Source organism: Pinus tabuliformis, chromosome 1_1, assembly GCF_031772625.1.
Source record: "Pinus tabuliformis cultivar Carrire ecotype Pingquan chromosome 1_1, CPIR1, whole genome shotgun sequence".
In the NCBI taxonomy this organism is placed as follows: domain Eukaryota; kingdom Viridiplantae; phylum Streptophyta; class Pinopsida; order Pinales; family Pinaceae; genus Pinus; species Pinus tabuliformis.
In genome coordinates this window covers 116,859,382-116,879,508 of record NC_142297.1, presented here as the reverse complement: position 1 = coordinate 116,879,508, position 20,127 = coordinate 116,859,382, and the positions used below count along the sequence as shown (strand labels likewise).

General features: G+C 40.2%; 1 pseudogene; it reads right to left on the bottom strand.

Annotated features, from left to right (window-relative positions):
• Nucleotides 1-1,135: 1,135 nt before the first annotated feature.
• On the bottom strand, nucleotides 1,136-1,984 carry LOC149211925 (uncharacterized; annotated as a pseudogene).
• Between the last annotated feature and the right edge of the window lie 18,143 nt (nucleotides 1,985-20,127).

Below are 20,127 nucleotides of genomic sequence, written 5' to 3'. Positions count from 1 at the left end.
TGAATGACAACTGAAGGCGAAAATAGATCATCCAATCCTATCTTTCTGCAGTTTGCATATATCTTCATTTCAATTTAGGCTTTCGATCTTTGACTGCCACGTTACATTTGCCATTTGAAAAAACTAACTTCTAATAATAAAAATAGTTCCCGGCTCTGATTCTAAACCTTGGCCGTTTAAATTCCCGGCTTGTCATATCATCAGTCGATGAGTCCCAGATATCCTCAAAATAAGAGCCACCACCACGGGATTTACCTGGAATATTAGTATGCCAAAATGGACTCCTTTGGGCTATTCTTAGAAAGTTCACTTACTTCCTTAGTAGCTCTCAAATCAGAACTTAGTCGTGTTGCTCTTATGTCATCATATCCGCTACCAATTGTCTTCATAGAATTAGCACGCCCCAGGAGTTTGATGTTTGAACCAGAGTGCATTCTCTCAGGATTTGAATTAAAACTGGGACTTGGCATGCCTAATGCTCCATGGGTAATACCATGATTCTTTTCCTGTTTGAGATTCTCTACAACTTTTGAACCAATTTCAGAGTTGACAGCAACATTGTGAGAGAAAGGCAAGGTGCCATTTATTGAATTCTTACCATGCTCAACAATACCAAATTCATTCTTTGAGAAACAAATATACACCCGAGGATCGCTGAATAATTTCCCTTGAAGAGCTTCTTTAGCCCTACAAGCTGCCACCACACTACGGAACTGAACAAAGGCATAGGTACGAGTAGGAAATGTTGTTGTATTATCAATCTCACCAAAAGGAGAAAATTCCTTTCTCAAGCTCGTTTCATCCACCTTCATGTAACCTAGAAAGCGTATCCATAAAACTTCACTTGGAGCCGAAGAAATGGCGTGTTTTTGTGTTTTGATGGCAAAGGTGGTATAAAGCTGGCCTGTCAGCTCTGTGCACTGCACACAAACCCAGTGCGTCGCGCCTCCTGGATGCGCCGCGCCCATGTTATTTTGCACGGAAAGGTCGCGCCGAGTGCACCGCGCCTCCCCAGTGCGCCGCGCCGCCTGCTCTATGCGCCGCGCTGGCCAAGTTTCTTCCAATTTCACATTGCTCAACCCAAACGATTTTGTTTTGCCTTTTTTTGAGCTTTACATGTTTGGGGATATGATTTTTACATGAAGATTTCCAATTTTAAATTTGCCAAACTCATTTTAGTAATGTTTCCTCTGACTTTTGAACTTGAATGATGAAACTTTGTATCAAATTTTGCAGGGATGATAGATTTGAATATACCAATTTGAATAAAGAATCGTGGATTGTCACGGACGTTTGGAGACGTAACTGCATGTGCTATTCTTTGAGAAAGGCGATGAAATGGTAAACTTTTGGATGAAAAAAATACCAGGACCTGTATATTTGATGTGGGAATCTATACTGCTTGACACAGCAACAACACATGCTGCATCAACAACTAGTACTTCTCCAGGTGCCAAATTTTTGTACAACAGACCCTCTTGCAGCCATAAAAGCAAGGCCGCATCCAACCAATTTCTGTCTCAAAATTCCCTCACCACCAAAAACTCCAGGACGTGCCCTCCTATTCACCGTAGTTGACATTGTCACATCATTAAGTGAACAGAGGTATGCATCTCGCTGACAAATAATTTCTCCACCAAAAGTGGCCAAATCAATCGGAAGTATTCTTGCAAGAGACAGTGTTGCCACTCTAGCAAGACCATCTTGGGAACCAGAATTCACAAATGCAGTGGTTGCAAAATTCTCCCCAAAAAAACCATTGCCATATACCGCCTCCATTCTCTGGAGGCAACATGTTTTCCATCTGAATAGATCCATACATATAGCACATCGTACCAGGCTTGGCAATGACTGTCTCATGTGGTTTTAACATAATCTACATTGTCTAAGCTTCTCCACCCAATATCTGGAATGGTGTTGCCACTGCCTGTGGACTTTAGTACACATAAGGCTGAAACGAGGTAGAAAGCGAAGGAGCAGCCATGGCGTCTGAGATTTAGACTATTTCGAACTATAACCACAAAAATGACGACTTCAATCTATCTATTCAAATATCCAACAATAGTTCCCATATCCAATATTGTTCTGTTTAGAGTGCCACCATTGCTGACCAGGGCTGCGCCTGAAGAATTTAACCACCGAAGGAACTTTGGAATTACATATTCATTACAGAAAACAAATTTAACGATTTCTTCTTCAAAACAGAGTTTTGAAGAAGAATCATTCTCAACCATTATTGATGATGAAAATTCTGAACTGAAAACTTATTGGAGACATCCTCATGGCCTACTGGCATTATTTGACACTCTGAAGACCAAACCCTAGACCTAATGACTGAAATGACTCTTTGCTGACCTAGACATCAAACAGGACTGTAAATGACTTGAAAATTGATTCGACCAACAGACCTAAGCCAGCAGGATAAAGCATGAGGGGAATGAATAACAAGGTCCTTCCGTCGGGTTATGGCATGCCCATAGCGAAATACAACTTAGTGAATTGAGCGAGACACCTAAAAATGAAATGCAACAAAGAGTTTTTGATCTCTAACGGAGGTATGACTAGACCGACTCTAACAGGTCCCACCTCCAAGCAACCTAGTCATTTCCTTCGACTGGAATCTACTAGGCAAACCCCGTCTACCATCTAATGTACCATTCTGAATCATAGTACAAGCTTATAGAATGGTCATGGTCGGTACTATCATAGATGAAGGGGCTTCTATGAGTATCCTTTCCTCAACTTCTTGGAAAGCGCTTCATTCGCCATCGCTTCTGCCTGAGATGCGAAATCTGACAGCCTTCGACAAAGGAACCAGTCGACCATTAGGGATCCTTCCAAATTTTCCTATAACTTTGAGAAGGAAAACCGTTTATCTGAATGTGATGGTAGTCCACGGACCTTCATATTACAATCTACTCCTTGGGCATGACTACATTTATAGCATGGGAGCTATTGTTTCCTCACTCTTTCGAGTGATGTGTTTTCCGCATGAAGGCAGAGTGGTCCAGCTCGTAGACCAACTTTCATTCCCGGTCAACACATAGCTAATAGTCAAGTGCCATCCTTATCTGGTCTTTTTATGCAAGGAATGTCTCATCAATCTCTAGTTGGTCCACCTAATGAGCGTGAGTGATTCGATGATTGTGACTAAAACCCAGGAGGCATGCTCCCTGGTCTTCTTCGGTAGGAAAACCCCAGTTATAAGGTAGGTTTCTGCATAGGAATATGACTAGTCTGACACACCCATCCATTTAGGAAAATGGGATTAGACTGGAATAATATTCCTCCATCAGAAGGTATGCCTTTCCTGATAGAACAAGTGTTTTGTCTGCAAATTGAATGGTAATCTGGAAACTGTACTTCACTATACCTCGGGGCATGCAAACCTTTTTGCATGCAAGTGAAAAGCGACCATTTATTTTCTTAGTTTGTAGGTTCTTAACCCTTTAAACTCGTAGGATTGGTCGTTCCTAGCTTGCATAGTGAAAGGATCTGGAGCAAAGTTTCGAATGGGGCAAGCTCCCTAAAAAATGAATGTATTGATGAGACATCCTTATTATACGACTGGCATGAGTAGTTTAACGCGAAGTTCAAGCTCATTAAAAAATAAACCTAGCAATGAGCATATGTTCCACCAGAGTTTAAGCTCATTAAAAAATGAACCCACCTTCGGTAAATAACCATTGCGATCACATTATCATCAGCTTTTGAGCCTTGGTCGTGTTCTTACCATCACCTCCACTCTTTTTTAGCCAATCATACGCCTCCATTTGATTGTTTAACCCTTTTGAGGAACAACTGTGATGAGTGATTCTATTAGCCATCTTCTTTACACTACTGTGATTGAAAAGTTCCAAACCTCACTTGGAACCAGCTGCTACCCGAAAATATCACTCGTTCCTCAAAAAAGGAGTCTCCTTTAAGCTCTTTTCATCTGACTCATAAAATATGAAAATATTGCCGAGCAATTGGCCTCTCCAGCTCGTTAAAGTGATCGAAAGTGATATCCCTCCTCCAGATTTTAATCTTTTTGGACCTGAGGGATCATTACACAAAAAGATCGAGCACTTGTCTTCTTCGACTCGTTAAAACTATCGAAAATTCATCCCTTTCGTATTATTTTATACTTTTTTTAGACTTAAAGGATTATATTATGAAAAAGGAATACTGGAGTTTCCTTTCCATCCCTTTTCAGACTCTCTAAAATTGAAAAAGGACCGAGTTATCTTTGTCGTTAAACTCGTTAAAACAATAGCGACAAACTTGTCCATGCAGGCAAGAGCGAGTTTCACTGTTGCTAGGCTCGTTAAAACATAGCGATGGGTTTGCCCGAAGGGCAAATTATAGAACAAGCATATGTTATCCTCCTCAAGCTTGACAAAAATAAAGAGGTACTGGTCAGAAATGACTGGGGAAAAATTGGGAAGAAAACTTGAAGAAACTTTATTGGTAGCAATTCGCTCTTGAACATGACACATTCACTCTGTCACCATGATTGAGTTGGGTTGGGTTATTCCATTCACTGATCATATCACCATTGGTCCACCGTACCATCCATTTTTGGGGTTAACGCTACCAATCCATTTCAGTATCACCGATATGTTCAAGAGAATTCGCTCAGAGAATTCACCAACCTAGCTTGTGTCTCATCCACTGTAATACCTTCACGCTTCATTGTTTCATGACCGCCACCTTGAACCTTGTATCATCAGATCGTTTTCACCTCCACAAAATCATTTTCTCTATTTTGTGTCGTAGATGTGGGATTCATTAAGGCCCTCCTACAATGGGTCACTTCTTGTCGACACCAACTCATTATCCAAGATGTCGACCTAGGAACAACCCTTTCAGTACTTTGAAGCTTGCATGCCTCAATGGCAAGTTTCTCACTTCCGGCGACAGGTTTACATCAATGGCCTTCGATCGAAAGATTTTGCGTGGTGTTCGACGTCAAGTCCCTTTTTCACACCACATGAATTGTACTGCAGTACCTTGAGGGTCATTATCATAATTGGTGATTCCTCTCGTGCTTGTTAATAGCTTACATCATTGGCTGGAACCAGGCAATGTCTTTCCATGTTCGACTTCAGAACATCTTTTCACGTGGATCAACTTGTACTTCAGGTGAAGATTGAATGAGTTTGAAGACCCCGGATCTAGTTTCATCCATCCGAGCTGCGATGTATTCAGGAAAATAAAGACATCAAATGTACATCATAGCTGCACAGATAATCATCCAAGCCAAAGGATGATGGCTCTACCAGAATCATCAGTATGCCACACAAACGGTTGTCTATCCTATGTACATGAAAATGAATTTATAAAGCTGAGCATGGGAATGCCCGCCTTAGCTAGATCATGAAAATATTATGAAGATAATGTATTGTATTGTATCTTATTACAGGTCACCTTCTAGTTCGAAAAACCTCGAATCCTCATGATAAAGCATTTCACCCGACATCAAAAGATTTACGATCTCATGCTTTAGGGGGCAACTGTTTTTTTTTTTTGCTTGTTAAGACTAACCTACGTACCCACGGGGATTTGAACCGGTGACCTATCGCAAGGAGTGCCTTAACAACGCACCCATTCACTGTCAATCCAAAGCCCCGTGGGCCTTTAGGGGGCAACTGTTATAGACAACCCCAATCACATATGTCCATAAACCAAGGGTTTCCAAGTCCCTGAAATTGTTGTTTCATACCCTAAAGGAGCAAGGTCAGCTGATTATATCATCTCCTAGAAGTTCTCCATGAAAAACTGCTCAGAACTAGTCAAAACTGGACCATCTCACCTGCTCCATGGTAAAAGTGCGATGCATCTCACCTAATGCACACGGGGGGTGCGATGCATACTGAAAAGGCCTTCTATGGGGTGAGATGGGTGAGAGTAGACAAATGGCAGAGACAGTTTGCAAGGTGGATGATCATGGAATCTTCCAGAAACTTCTCCTATGACACTTGCCTCTCTAAATTCGCCCAAGGATGAGTAAGAGATCATGAAATCTCCAAGTGGGATTGAGAACTATCAGAGAAATGACACTAATCAAAATCCTAGAAGCTAACTCACCCACTTGCAAAAATCTATATATGGATCCCTCATCCTAGAGGTCTAGAGGATAGAATTTTGCATCTCGTAAGGAAGTGTTGTTGGTTTCTTTGTGGAACATCATAGTGTTGGGTGATCTAGCTTTTCATGAGGTGAAGAAGGGCTTTCATGCTGGGAGGATGATGCTGGGTCAAACCAATGGGTTGTAATCCTCTCTTCTACTACTTCTATCAATAAAGCTATTTGATTTTTCCTCCATATTCTTGTATGTCTTTGAATGTTGAATTGATATATGTATTTGTATGGTCAATATATATCTGATCCTATATTATTTATGATTGTAGATCTCTATGCTTTGATGGTAATATGTTGTTTTGACTCTACAGGTGTTCTTTGAAGCGGGACAAGTGAGGAAGGAGCGGCAAAGATCTATCAGAGGGGAAAGGAAGCAAGCAAGGAGCCAAGTGAAAGACTGAGGTCGGTACTCTCTGCTTCTCTCTCATCTACTTCTCATAAAGGAAAACAAAAGTAACTTTAGTTTGTTTGTTTCTAAGATAGCTACCTGTCTTAGTGGGACTAGCAACTCTGAATGGACACTAGTTTTCCCGATAACACATCCTCCTCCCCGACACATCTTATTAGAATTTTATCTGGGCCTAGCTTGAATATATTTTCCCCAATCCAAGTGAAAGGAGAGCTCTTCCTTACGATCTTGCTCTTTTCCTTGGAGGACAAATATGGTGAAAACTATGCAGACACCAAGCAATTTTCTATCTCAACAAACCATGGAGAGAGAACAGAAATGGAGAATAAGTTTTCATCTGGTAAATGATCATCAACCATTCCTTCCACCCTTGTAGGCAAAGTCAATTTGGATAAACAATATACAACAACATTCTCCTTGCCAGGCTTGTCAATAATAGTTAAATTAAACTTTTGCAATAAAAGTAACCATCTAATAATCCAAGCATATACATCAAGTTTATTCATCAAGTATTTAACTACAACATGGTCAATATGTACAATTTTTGGTAACTAGTAATGTAATTCCTAAATTTATTCAATGAATGCGCAACAACTAGGAGCTCTTTTTTAGTCACTGTGTAGTTTAGATTAGCTTTCGACAGATTCTTACTGATGAAGTAAATGGCATAAGTTATCTTGTCATTTATATATCCTAGAGTTTCTCCTTGATGAGCCTCATCATTGGATAACTATATGGACCTTAATAAACCTCCTAGCTTATTTAAATCAACTCTTCTCATAATTTCGTACATCTTTTGATTATATTTTTCTTAACGAGATGAGTAAAAGTGATATGTTATGCCTAGTAGACTAATGTGCATTGATTGTAGGTTTTTGAGAGAAAATCATGGAAATTTTGGCTAATTAAGGGCATAAACTCGAATGAGACGAGGAGAGATTGTAGGAGATAGATCCTCGACATTTACTCGTCACTCATTCGAATATTCCTCCATCAAATCACACTAGCTCGGAGTTGCAAGTAGCCGAGCCATGAAGATCAAAAAGTAGCCAAGCTAGTGATATTTAAAGAGCCAGTTCATCTTGTGTTTGCGAGCCGAGCTTACCTATATTTAATGAAGTCATTGGAGACTTCAATTTTATAAATAAGGAGGCCTAGAGACTCATTATGATTCAAATTTTTGATGTAAGAGCATAAGCATTTTCGAGTTCAAGACATTGTTATGTAATTTTCTGATTTGATAATGAGAATGAGCATTTCCTTGATCTAGCACTGAGTTGATTCAGAGGGCTGAAGCTCTTGGGTTAGGGACCAACTCTAGCAACAAAGGCTCCTCCTCTTGTATTTGTATGCTTAGTTGATTTCATAGATTGATGGATGAATTGTCTTTATCATTATTTCATTACAAGTAGTTGTGGATTTGATTAGTTTGCTTCCATTTGTGCATTGCTTCAGAAGTAGCTTAGGAAGATAAAGGAATATCAAAAAGATGTTAATAGGTGGATTTGGCCTCACTCCTCCCTTTAGGGACCATGGTTTGACGAAAGAACTACTATGCAAACCCAAAAAGACAAAATTCTGATTTCTCTTGGAATTTAGTGTTTTCTGTTACTTAGGCCAAAATTTTACTAGTTTTCAAGAATAGGATTTAAGTGTCATTTCTAATATCTTCAAACCTGCATTAAATCTCATAAATATTTCACATTATTTTGCAAGTTTTCCCAAGCATGGAATAGGCAACTAGATAATGAAATTCTATTTTCTTTAGTTCATTGAAAATCCTTCTTGTTTACATGATTCATGGATAAATGTCAATGATTGATGCAGTGCAGGAGTTTCAGAAGTGTGGAGATATTTCATGACCAACAACCACATCCTAACCTCATCCATCCATGATCATCACTTCTTCCACTAAATCCCTCACCAAATTCATCATTCCATAAGAATACTTCTCTAAGCTTGTTGAGCACATCCAACCATCTCACAAACTTTGTTTTGAGATCTGAAGGAGTCCTAACCACTTCTTTGCCTCATTTCTCTCACCATTCAACTTCCCTAAGCCTTACACCACCTTCCAAATCCCTCCTCTTGCTCTCAGTTGTATCCTGTAGGAATACGGGGGATCTATTGTGGGGAAAAATGCCTATGCAGGACGATCCTATCCACCTAAGGTGTGACAGTGCCTTAGCAACAAACAGAAACAACTATTCTAGTATTCTTCCTTTATGAATTAAGAATGAAGAGAGATGGATGGACTAACCGGTGTCTTCCGTTTGTCCCTCGATCCGGTTTCTCTTCTCTTTGAGAGCTCCTAGCTACTTGCCTTCTCTCTCGCCCAACTTCACCAAGTTCCTGCAATATCAAACAAGGGGAAAACTACACAAAGACATAGATTCATATTCATAACTAGTTCAGGATTAGAAATAAACTAAACATACCAACGCAATCATACATCAAAGACACATCAGTATGTAGGAGAAACTAAAATAGCTTTATTGATGAAATAACAAGGTTCGGGAGGAGATACAACCAAGAGAGTTCCAATCCAGCATCTACCTCCCAGCAAATGAAATCCTTTCTTCACCTCCCTTCAAAGCATTAAGCACCCAATGATCTCAATCTCAAACCAACAGCAATTCTGTTGGGTCCCTATAATACTAGTGATTACCCCATTACTATTGTAGTTATACCCCTTATTTATATTTTTGTGCCCCTATTACCCCCATATTGTTATTTCTGTGCCCCATAGAATCCCTCTATCTTTATTTTTGTGGCTTTATATTATTATTGTTAGGTCGGCTGGATTACATGGTGACTCCTTAGACTCCTATATATAGAAAGGAGGTTTTGTCATTTGTATCATCCAAGAATTGTTCATTTATGTAATGTAAAGGAGGTTTCCCCCTCGAAGAGGCTGAATTCTAAGTCGTGGATCTCTCTTTTCTATCTTTTTGTGAGCTGGTTTCATAACATTTGGTATCAGAGCTTTGGATTCTAGGGTTTCGCTGCTCCAAATAGGTCATCATGGCATTTTCGCTATAACTTTTTTTCTGTAACGTTTCAGAAGTCGCAAAAAAAACCCATTTGAGAAGAATTGGCGCTGAACTTTGGGTCCGAATTTCAGAGCTTTTAGCGCGATATTTTTGGAGATATGATCTGAGGAATGTGGCCTTTTTGCAGACTCCTGAATTACATTCAAAACAGGTGACCTGGGGAAAATCGTCATAACTCTCTCTCTGAGGATCGGATTGAAATTTCGTAAAATGGTACAGAAATAGGACAGACTGTAGTTTCTTGTGGGTGAGTTTTAGATTCAAAGGTTGTAACAGTGACTCGTGGCACGTCGTACAAGTTCGCTCTACTGAACCAGTCTAAAAGCAAGTCACTGTGGGAGATTTCACATAACTCTTCCTTGGAGAATCTAAATTGACTCAGACTTGTGGCATTGGAAAGAGGACGCAGAAGGCTACTACAGATAGCAATTTCAGAACTGGATGATGCGAAATTACAGAGATACATCAGATTCAATAGCAGGCTTCTATAAAGTGAAAAAAGGTGTGTAGTTTTCTTTTAAATTTTTGTGTAAGCTTGGTTTAACGGAATTCAAAGGGCATAGTAAAGCATTATTATCGGTAACTGATGCCCCGAGGAAAGAAAATGAAAACACCTAGTAAGGAACCTGAAAGCTCTAGCATGACTCATGAAGAAGAGAAAGAAATGCTACATGATATATCAAAATTACAAGAACAAGTGCAACAAATGTCACGCTCACAAAAGCTAACAGAAGCTAAGATAAGTGGCGTGGAATCTAAGATAAACGGCATGGAATCTAAGGTAAATGGCGTGGAATCTAAGATAAAAGGCATGGAAGCTAAGATGGATGGCATGGAAGCTAAGATGGATGGCATGGAAGCTAAGGTGAATGGCATGGACGCTAAAATTGATGGCATGGATGATAAGATGGATGAATTGAAGAAGTTGCTACAAGAAAGGGTCACTAATGGTGAAAAGGTAGTAAAGGAAACTCATGATGAGAACAAAAGAAATTTTAATCATGATTCCATAGACTCTAATGTTGGATCGAAGACTCACCATGTTCCAAAAATCGATATGAGGAAGTTTGATGGCAAGGATCCCGCCACATGGATATTACAGATGGAGCAATTCTTCGATCTCAATAATGTGCAAAACCCACAAAAGGTACGTATGGCAACTTTATATTTGGAACCAAATCAGTTTGTATGGTATCAATGGCTTTGTTCTCGTAAACAATTTATCACTTGGGCAATTTTTACGGAAGAATTGATAGCACATTATGAGGATACAAAAAGCAACACTTTTTTTAGCCAATTGATAAGTCTCAAACAAAAGGGTTCAATAATGGAGCACATTGAGGAGTTCCAAAAATTGAACATAAGGGTAAAAGATATTCCAGAGGAGCATAGGATTGATGTGTTCATAGGGTCTTTAAAGGATAATATCCAACATGATGTGCGCCTTTGGGAACCTGATTCATTAGAGAAGGCATTCAGGTTAGCAAGAAAAATGGAAAGCAAAATTATGGCAACTAGGAAGCATACCGTTCACAACTATAAAGACGGAAGTGTTGTTGCCCATAGTCTTCCACAACCTACAAGGTTGAAACCACAACAATTGGAAGAAAAAAGAGCAAAAGGGCTTTGTTACAATTGTGATAGCAAATACACAAAAGGTCATAAGTGTGCTGAGAAGAAATTATTCTACATAGATTGTGAAGAGGAAGAAGAAAAGGAGCAAGAAAGGTCAAAAGAAGAGGATATATTCCAGGAACAAAGCCTAGATGAAGAACAAATAAATCCGACCATATCTTGTAATGCATTGGCGGGAATTACCACTCCTCAAACCATCAAGATAGAAGGACAAATCAAGAAAAAAAGGTAATAGTGTTGATTGATTCAGGAAGCACCCACAATTTTATTCATTGTAGGGTAGCAAAAGAATTGAATTGCTTCCTATATCCAGCACCAGAGTGTCAAGTGATGATTGCAAATGGAGGAACAATAAATTGCTCTGGAAAGTGCCATAATATCAAGCTATCCATGGGAGAATATGTATTGACTAGCCCAATGCTTTCCATTCCAATGGGAGGTGCGGATGTTGTACTAGGAGTCCAATGGCTACAATCCTTGGGTACAATAGCTTTTAATTTTCAAGAACTTTTCATCAAATTTTCTTCGGAAGGAAAGGAAGTTGAATTAAGGGGTATTGCAGGGAAACCAGGAAAGATAATCAGCTCTAATGGTATGACAAAGCTTCTAAAAAAGGAGCAAAGAGGTGTAATTGCACAATTATGCTCGCTAGATGTTTCCACATTGGAATCATCTATTTCTCCAGATCTCCAAAAAGTCTTGGACAATCATTCCAAGGTATTTGAGACTCCCAAGGGTCTCCCACCTATGCGTGATCATGATCATGCTATTCATCTGATTCCAGGAAGTGTTCCTCCAAACATCAGGCCGTACAGATATCCCTATGTCCAAAAAAGTGAAATTGAACGTATGGTTGCAGAAATGCTAGAGGCTGGTATAATTCAACCGAGTCAAAGTTCTTTCTCAGCTCCAGTAGTATTGGTGCACAAGAAGGATGGATCATGGCGCATGTGTCCAGATTATAGGGAGCTCAACAAGCTCACTATTAAAGATAAGTTCCCCATTCCTGTTATTGATGAATTACTAGATGAATTGCATGGATCAATTTACTTCACCAAGTTGGATCTTCGTTCGGGATATCATCAAATCAGAATGAAGATTGAAGACATTCCAAAAACGGCATTTAGAACTCATGAGGGTCATTATGAATTTTTGGTCATGCCTTTTGGCCTTACCAATGCACCTTCAACATTTCAAGGTTTGATGAATTCAATTTTCAAACCATTCCTTAGAAAATTTGTGTTAGTATTTTTTGATGATATACTAATCTACAGCAAGTCTTGGAAGGATCATGTTGAACATGTTGACAGGGTGCTACAACTATTGGAGGAGAAACAATTATATGCAAAAAGATCCAAATGTTTCTTTGGAGTCCAGGAGGTGGAATATTTGGGTCATATTGTATCTCATGAAGGAGTTAAGGTAGACCCTAGCAAAATTAAAGCCATTAAGGAATGGAAAATCCCCACATCCATAAAGCATCTGCGAGGATTTCTTGGGTTGACAGGGTATTATCGCAAGTTTGTTAAGAATTATGGGAGAATAGCAGCACCTCTAACAACATTATTGAAGAAAGATTCATTTTCATGGACTCCGGAAGCAACAAAGGCCTTTGAAAATCTTAAAGAGGCAATGTGCCAAGCACCGGTCTTAGCTACACCGGACTTCACAAAAACCTTTATTGTGGAATGTGATGCTTCAGGAAATGGAATTGGTGCTGTTCTAATGCAAGATGAAAGACCCATTGCTTTTGAAAGTCGTCCAATCAAGGGAAAGTTTTTAAGCAAAGCTATTTATGAGAAGGAAATGTTGGCAATACTCCATGCACTTAAGAAATGGCGACCCTACCTAATGGGAAGACACTTCAAGGTAAAAACGGATCATGATAGCCTTAAATACTTTTTAGAACAAAGATTATCCTCTGAAGAGCAACAAAAGTGGGTCACAAAGATGTTGGGTTATGACTTTGAAATCATCTACAAAAAAGGGAAGCAAAATGTGGTGGCAGATGCACTCTCAAGAAAGGATGAGGATGTGGAAGCATTGTTGTGTGCCATTTCTATTATCCAACCAGATTGGATAAACGAAGCAAGGGAGGAATGGAAGAATGACGAAGAAGTGTGGGCACTTATTCGAAAGATACAACAAGATTCCAGTACTTCTGATACATTTAGCTGGAAAAATGATTCGTTATGGTACAAAGATCGCTTATACCTCTGTAAGAATTCCCAGCTAAAACAAAAGATTCTTATGGAATTGCACACTTCTCCCTTAGGAGGGCACTCAGGATTTTTAAAAACTTACCACAGGGTTAAGAAGGAATTTTTTTGGGATGGCCTTAAATCAGATATTCAAAAGTTTGTGGCAGAATGTTTGGTTTGCCAGCAAAATAAAGTTGAAACAATTAAGACACCGGGTCTATTACAACCTTTATCCATTCCAAGCCAACGTTGGGAGGAGGTTTCAATGGATTTTATCACAGGTTTACCCAAGTCTGAGGGAAAGAGTGTCATCATGGTGGTAGTTGACAGACTTACCAAGTATGCACACTTTTGTGCATTATCACATCCATTTAAAGCCAGTACAGTTTCTACTGCATTTATGGAAACAGTTCAAAAGCTACATGGAAACCCAAAGATTATTGTAAGTGACAGAGATCCCATTTTCACTGGAAATTTTTGGACAGAATTATTTTCTTGTCTTGGTACTCAGTTAGCTCATAGCTCATCTTATCATCCTCAATCTGATGGGCAAACTGAGATAGTAAACAAATGTTTGGAAGGATATCTTCGTTGCTTTGTATCTGATAAACAGACACAATGGGTCAAATGGTTGCCTCTGGCTGAATGGTGGTATAACACTTCCTTCCATACAGCAACAAAAATGACCCCATTTATGGCACTTTATGGGTATCAACCACCATCCATCACATCATATTTAAGAGAAAATTCTAAGGTTCAGGCAGTGGAAAATCACATCGAACATCAACAACAAGTCCTCCAACTCTTAAAGGATAACCTTGTGTTGGCACAAAATAGAATGAAACAACAGGCAGATCAACATCGCAGTGAAAGAAGTTTTGATGTAGGTGATTGGGTATTCCTACGGCTACAACCATATAAGCAAATGTCCCTAAAGCAAGCTAAGAAGGATAATAAATTATCACCAAAGTATTATGGTCCATACAAGGTGTTGCGAAAGATTGGTACTATGGCATACAAATTGGAGCTTCCTGCAGCTTCTCGATTGCACCCAGTTTTCCATGTTTCATGTTTAAAGAAGGTTATAGGTGACAAGCTTCCAATTCAAACAATATTGCCAGAACTTGATGAGGAAGGAAAAATTATATTGGAACCAGAAGCAGTCACAGAAACAAGAACTCGACAGCTACGAAATCGATCAATTTCAGAGTATCTTATCAAGTGGAAGAACTTATCCGCTGAAGATTCCACATGGGAGGATGAGAATTTTATGCAGAAGTATCCAGAACTACTCAAGCGTTGAGGACAACACTTTTTTGAAGGAGAGGGGCATGTTGGGTCCCTATAATACTAGTGATTACCCCATTACTATTGTAGTTATACCCCTTATTTATATTGTTGTGCCCCTATTACCCCCATATTGTTATTTCTGTGCCCCATAGAATCCCTCTATTTTTATTTTTGTGGCTTTATATTATTATTGTTAGGTCGGCTGGATTACATGGTGACTCCTTAGACTCCTATATATAGAAAGGAGGTTTTGTCATTTGTATCATCCAAGAATTGTTCATTTATGTAATGTAAAGGAGGTTGCCCCCTCGAAGAGGCTGAATTCTAAGTCGTGGATCTCTCTTTTCTATCTTTTTGTGAGCTGGTTTCATAACAAATTCTTTGCAATAACAAAATTCCAGCCTCCGGATCTCATGGAGAAGAGATCCATATATAGATGTTTGGAGAGAGGATGAGTCAGCTTGTGATCTGACTAGTGTCCTCTCTCTCTGTCAGTTCTTGCTTCCACTTGGAGACTACGAGCCTCTTACTCATCACTTAGTCGAACTCAGCAAGGCAAGTGTCATGGAGGAAGATTCTGGAAGCTTCCACAGTCTTTACACCTCGCACAAAGGACCCTGCCATTTGTCATTTCCCGCTCAACGCACCCTGGTAGTGCATCTGGGTGCGTTGCAACGCACCTAGCTAGTGTACTGGGGTGCTTTGCAACGCAGGTGGCCAGTGGAGCCACTGAAATGATCCCTGATTTGACTGTTTTTGAGCAGTTTCTGGTGGAGAACTTCTGTGAATTGCTGTGGTTTGCTGGCCTTGTTCCTCTAGGGGTAGGAACAACATGTTTAGGGACTTTGGATCCCTTGGATTATGGACATTTCATGCTTATAGTTGTAAGGCACAAAAATGTCTATAACAGTTGCCCCCTAAAGTATGAGGTCGTTTATCGGGTGAAATGCTTTATTAGGAGGATCTGAAGTTCTTTCAATGTCGGGAGGAGACCTGTAATAAATACAATAAAATACATTATTTTCATACTTTTTTCATAATCTAGCTGAGGCGGGCATTCCCATGTTTAGCTTTATAAATTCATTTTCATGTACATAGTACAGACAATCGTCTGATGATAGACTAATGATTCTGATAGAGCCATCATCCTTTTGGTAGGATGATTAACTGTGCTGCAAAGCTGTACATTTTCATGTCTTTATTTTCCTGGATATATATTGCAGCCCGGATGGATGAAACTAGATCCGGGGTCTTCAATCTCGTCCGATCTTCACTCTAAAGTACAAGTCGATCCATGTGAGAATTGTCTTGAAGTCGAACATGGAAAGACATCGCTTGATTACCAGTCAATGATGTAAACTGTTAACAAGCGCGAGAGGAATCACCGATAATGATGATGACCCTCAAGGTACTGCAGTACAATTCACGTGGTATGAATAGAGGACTTGGCGTCGAACACCACGCAAAATCTTTTGGTCGAAGGTCATTGATGTATACCTGTCGCCGGAAGTGAGAAAATTGCCATTGAGGCATGCAAGCTTCAAAGTACTGAAGGGGGTATTCCTAGATCAACTTCTTGGATAATGAGCTGAGGTCGACAAGAAGCGATCCGTCAAAGGAGGGCCTTGATGAATCCCACATCAATGACATGGAACAGAGCTAATGATTTTGACGGAGGTGAAAACGATCTGATGATATATGATTCAGGGTGGCGGTCATGAAAGAGTATAATGTATGGTAGTGGATGGGACACAGGTGACTTCTCTGAATGACTTCTCTTGAACATGTGGCGACACTTATACGATGGATTGGTAGCATTTACCCCAAATATGGATGGTATGGCGAGACCATGGTGATGTGACCGGTGAATGAAACAACCCAATCCGATTGTGGTACGAAGGGAAAGTGTCATGTTCAAGAGCGACTTGCTACCATCAAAGTTCTTTGAGTTTCTCCCAATTTTTCCCCAGTCATTGCTGACCAGTACCTCTTTATTTTTGTCAAGCTTGAGGAGGATAACATATGCTTGTTCTATGATTTGCCCTTCGGGCAAACCCATCGCTATGTTTTAACGAGCCTAGCGATAGTGAAACTCGTTCTCGTCTAAAGACAAGTTTGTCGCTATTTAATGCATTTAACGAGTCTAGCGACAAAGACAACTCGGTCCTTTTCATTTTTAGAGAGTCTGAAAAGGTACGTAAAGTTAACTCCAAAAGTCCTTTTTCGTCATTTAATCCCTTAAGTCCAAAAAAGTATAAAACAATACATAAGGGATGAATTTTCGATATCTTTAGCGAGCCGAACAAAACAAGCGCTCGATCTTTTTGTGCAATAATCCCTCAGTTCCAAAAAGATTAAAATCTAGAGGAGGGATAGCACTTCTGGTCGCTTTAACGAGCTGGAAGGCCAAAACTCGGCAATCTTTTCATATTTTACGAGTCAGATGAAAAGAGCTTAAAGAAGACTCATCTTTTGAGGAACGAGTGATAAGATGGGTAGCAGCTGATTCCAGGGAAGGATTGGAATTTCCAAATCACGATAGTGTCACAAGGATGGCTAGTGAAATCACTCTTCGCAGCTGTTCCTCAAAATGGGTAAACAATCAAATGGAGGTGAATGATCGGCCAATAGAAAAGTGGAGGTGATGGGCAAAACACGACCAAGGCTTTAATGGCTGAAGTACTACATTCACGGTGGTCATTTACCGAAATAGTTCATTTTTTAACGAGCTTAAACGTAGGTGGAAACATTTGCTCGATCTTATGTTTATTTTTTAACGAGCATGAACTATGTGCTAAAACTGCTCGGATCTTGCGTTTATTTTTTAACGAGCATGAACTGTGTGCTAAAACTGCTCGATTATATGGTTTTGCTTTGATTTTTACGATTAATAGCTTTGTTCTTTCAGAGATAGTACTGCATATTCAACTGCTTCAACAAATTAGTCAGAAATGAACAATATTTGTTTGAAAATGAGACTAAAACACTAATATTTTACTTTGAACTACGTGAAAAGCAATTAAAAAGTGTTTTTACCTCTCATTTTACCATTTCATTTGAACTTGGTTTGTTGGAGCTTTGGAGGTGCTTTTCCCCCTCGATTTTCATCAGCTGATTTCGGGAGATTCTGTGGACGATTCTCGGCGCCGTCTGGACCAGGTAGGAGCTAAACCCGAGCTCTTTCATTTCATGGTTTCCTTTTTGCATTCTGTGCTTCTTTTCCTGTTTTTCTGAGCCCCTGGGGTTTGATGGGCTCGTTCTGCCATCAACGCACCCTGTCCCTATCGAAACCTGCGCTGAATGTTGGCCAGTATAAAGGCAGTTTGACATTCAACACAGGTGGAACACCATTGTAGGTGCGTTGGGCGAAAAAGAGGAATTTGTTGCACAGTTTTTGATGAAAATTTTGCCTGTTTCCCATCAAAATCAGGATCTTACTCCTTCTCTTGTTTGTTTTGCAGGGATCTTTGAGCAAAATGACCCTTACATGGCGAGAACGAGAACATGAAGAAGAGGACATGATTGCCCTACATGATCCAGTTACAGTGAACGCGCTGCAGAACTGTGGCTTGCTGATGTTCTTCTGCATTTCTAGCATGAGACAGCAGATCAACCTACTGCAATATTTGCTCGATGCTTGGGATCCTAACCACCAAGTTTTCCAAATTAGGGGCAAATCTATCCCCTTGACAGCAGTGGACATTTATTTCTTGACTGGTTTGTCGAGGCGAGGTGCCCCCATCTCTTTGTCAAGTTCGGTCCGGGGGAGTGATTCTGTGAGAGATTATGTCCGCCAGTACTGCAGGGAAGGATCTTAGCCGAGTAAAGACGGCAAGATCATCATCTACGATGTCACTGACAGGCCCCTTAGGGCTATCCTGTTTACTTTTGGTAGGATGGCCGGTAGTGCGTCCCTTCATGTAGCTAACAGATCCTATATGCAGCATGCCTTGGAGTGCCTCCAACCGAAAGTGTTCAACTGGTGCGATGCAGTGCTTCATGTGATGAAAGAACAATTGACCAAGGTAAAGAACGGGCGGTTGAAGAACTTTGGGTTCGGTTCTATCTTGACCGCTTTTGCCTTGGAGAAGATACCACTGATGCAGCCTCAGTACATTGCACTCGACTTACCTTCTCCTACTGAACCACGTATGCAGAGATGGGTTGACCACATGTCTAGGCATGCAGGCCAGTCTCAGATTTCGTTTTCTGACACCTTCTTCAGGTGGTTCGATCGTCAGGAGATGTTTTATGCCGAGTATCCATATGTTGGCATCGATTTCCGGGGTGATCCAGATTTAGTACTGCCGGCTGGTGAGCAGTGGGGTGCTATTGGTAAAATCTCTGACCATATCACTGTTTACTGTTTTTGCTTATAATGTTCTTGTGCTTTACTCTATCAAGACTTTAATCAAACTCATGTGTACATGCAGATGTTGGTCCTGTTCATCCAGTAGTTCGATTGAGAGCGCCAGCCGCCATCCCAGCAGGAGAGGTTGCCGGAAGAGTTATTCTCCGTGACCTCGATGTAGCCGAGACCCTTACAGCTGTGTAGGAGCAGGTTGAGAGCCTTACTCTTGGTATTCCAGATGTGAGGATTGGCGAGCTGTCATTGCAGTTACAGTGGCATACCACTGGTGTGCCTAGACGATGGACTCGTCTCTTGCGCATGATTGCACAGGTCGTGACTTGCTATCACGAGCATCATTAGACTAGGGTGCCCCCTAGCGTTTTGAGTTTTTGGGTCATGTGACCGATTTTGTCTTGGTTACAGAACATTATATGTAAACCGTAAACAGCTATATACATTTTTTATTTTCGGAGTTTTATTTTGGTTTATATGATCCACATGTGAAACATTGATGATACGTTTCTTTTTATAAATTTTGCAAATGTCTATCTAACACATAGTTTGCTAATGAGTTGGTTAATGTGTTTAAGTTTCTGGAAATGTGTTGATATTGAATAAGATCAAACTGTCTTTCCAAAATCTTAACCCTTAGGAACATGCGATAAATAGCTGGATTTCGGACAGAGTAGATACCAGTGAGTTGTAGTACTACGAGTTGTGAGTCTAGCCTGACAACTAGTCGGCGTATACCATGGGTGATGGCATCAGAGAGTAGTTCTATCAACGCGCTATACTCAGCGATGTTATTCGTTGATTGACCAATACATACACCTCTGAAACTTACTAACTCGCCACTTGGATCAAAAATGGCCCAGGCTGCGGAGGATAGGTTCCGCGAACTACGACTCGCTCCGTCAGCATATCCAACACATGGTTCCAATGGGTTTGACATCTGCAATAAATGTAAAAGTGGATTACTTGACCAAAATAAACACTTTAGCGAAAACAAAAATATAACAAAAGCATACAGGTTACTATTATGCATAGTAACGCTTGAGGTAC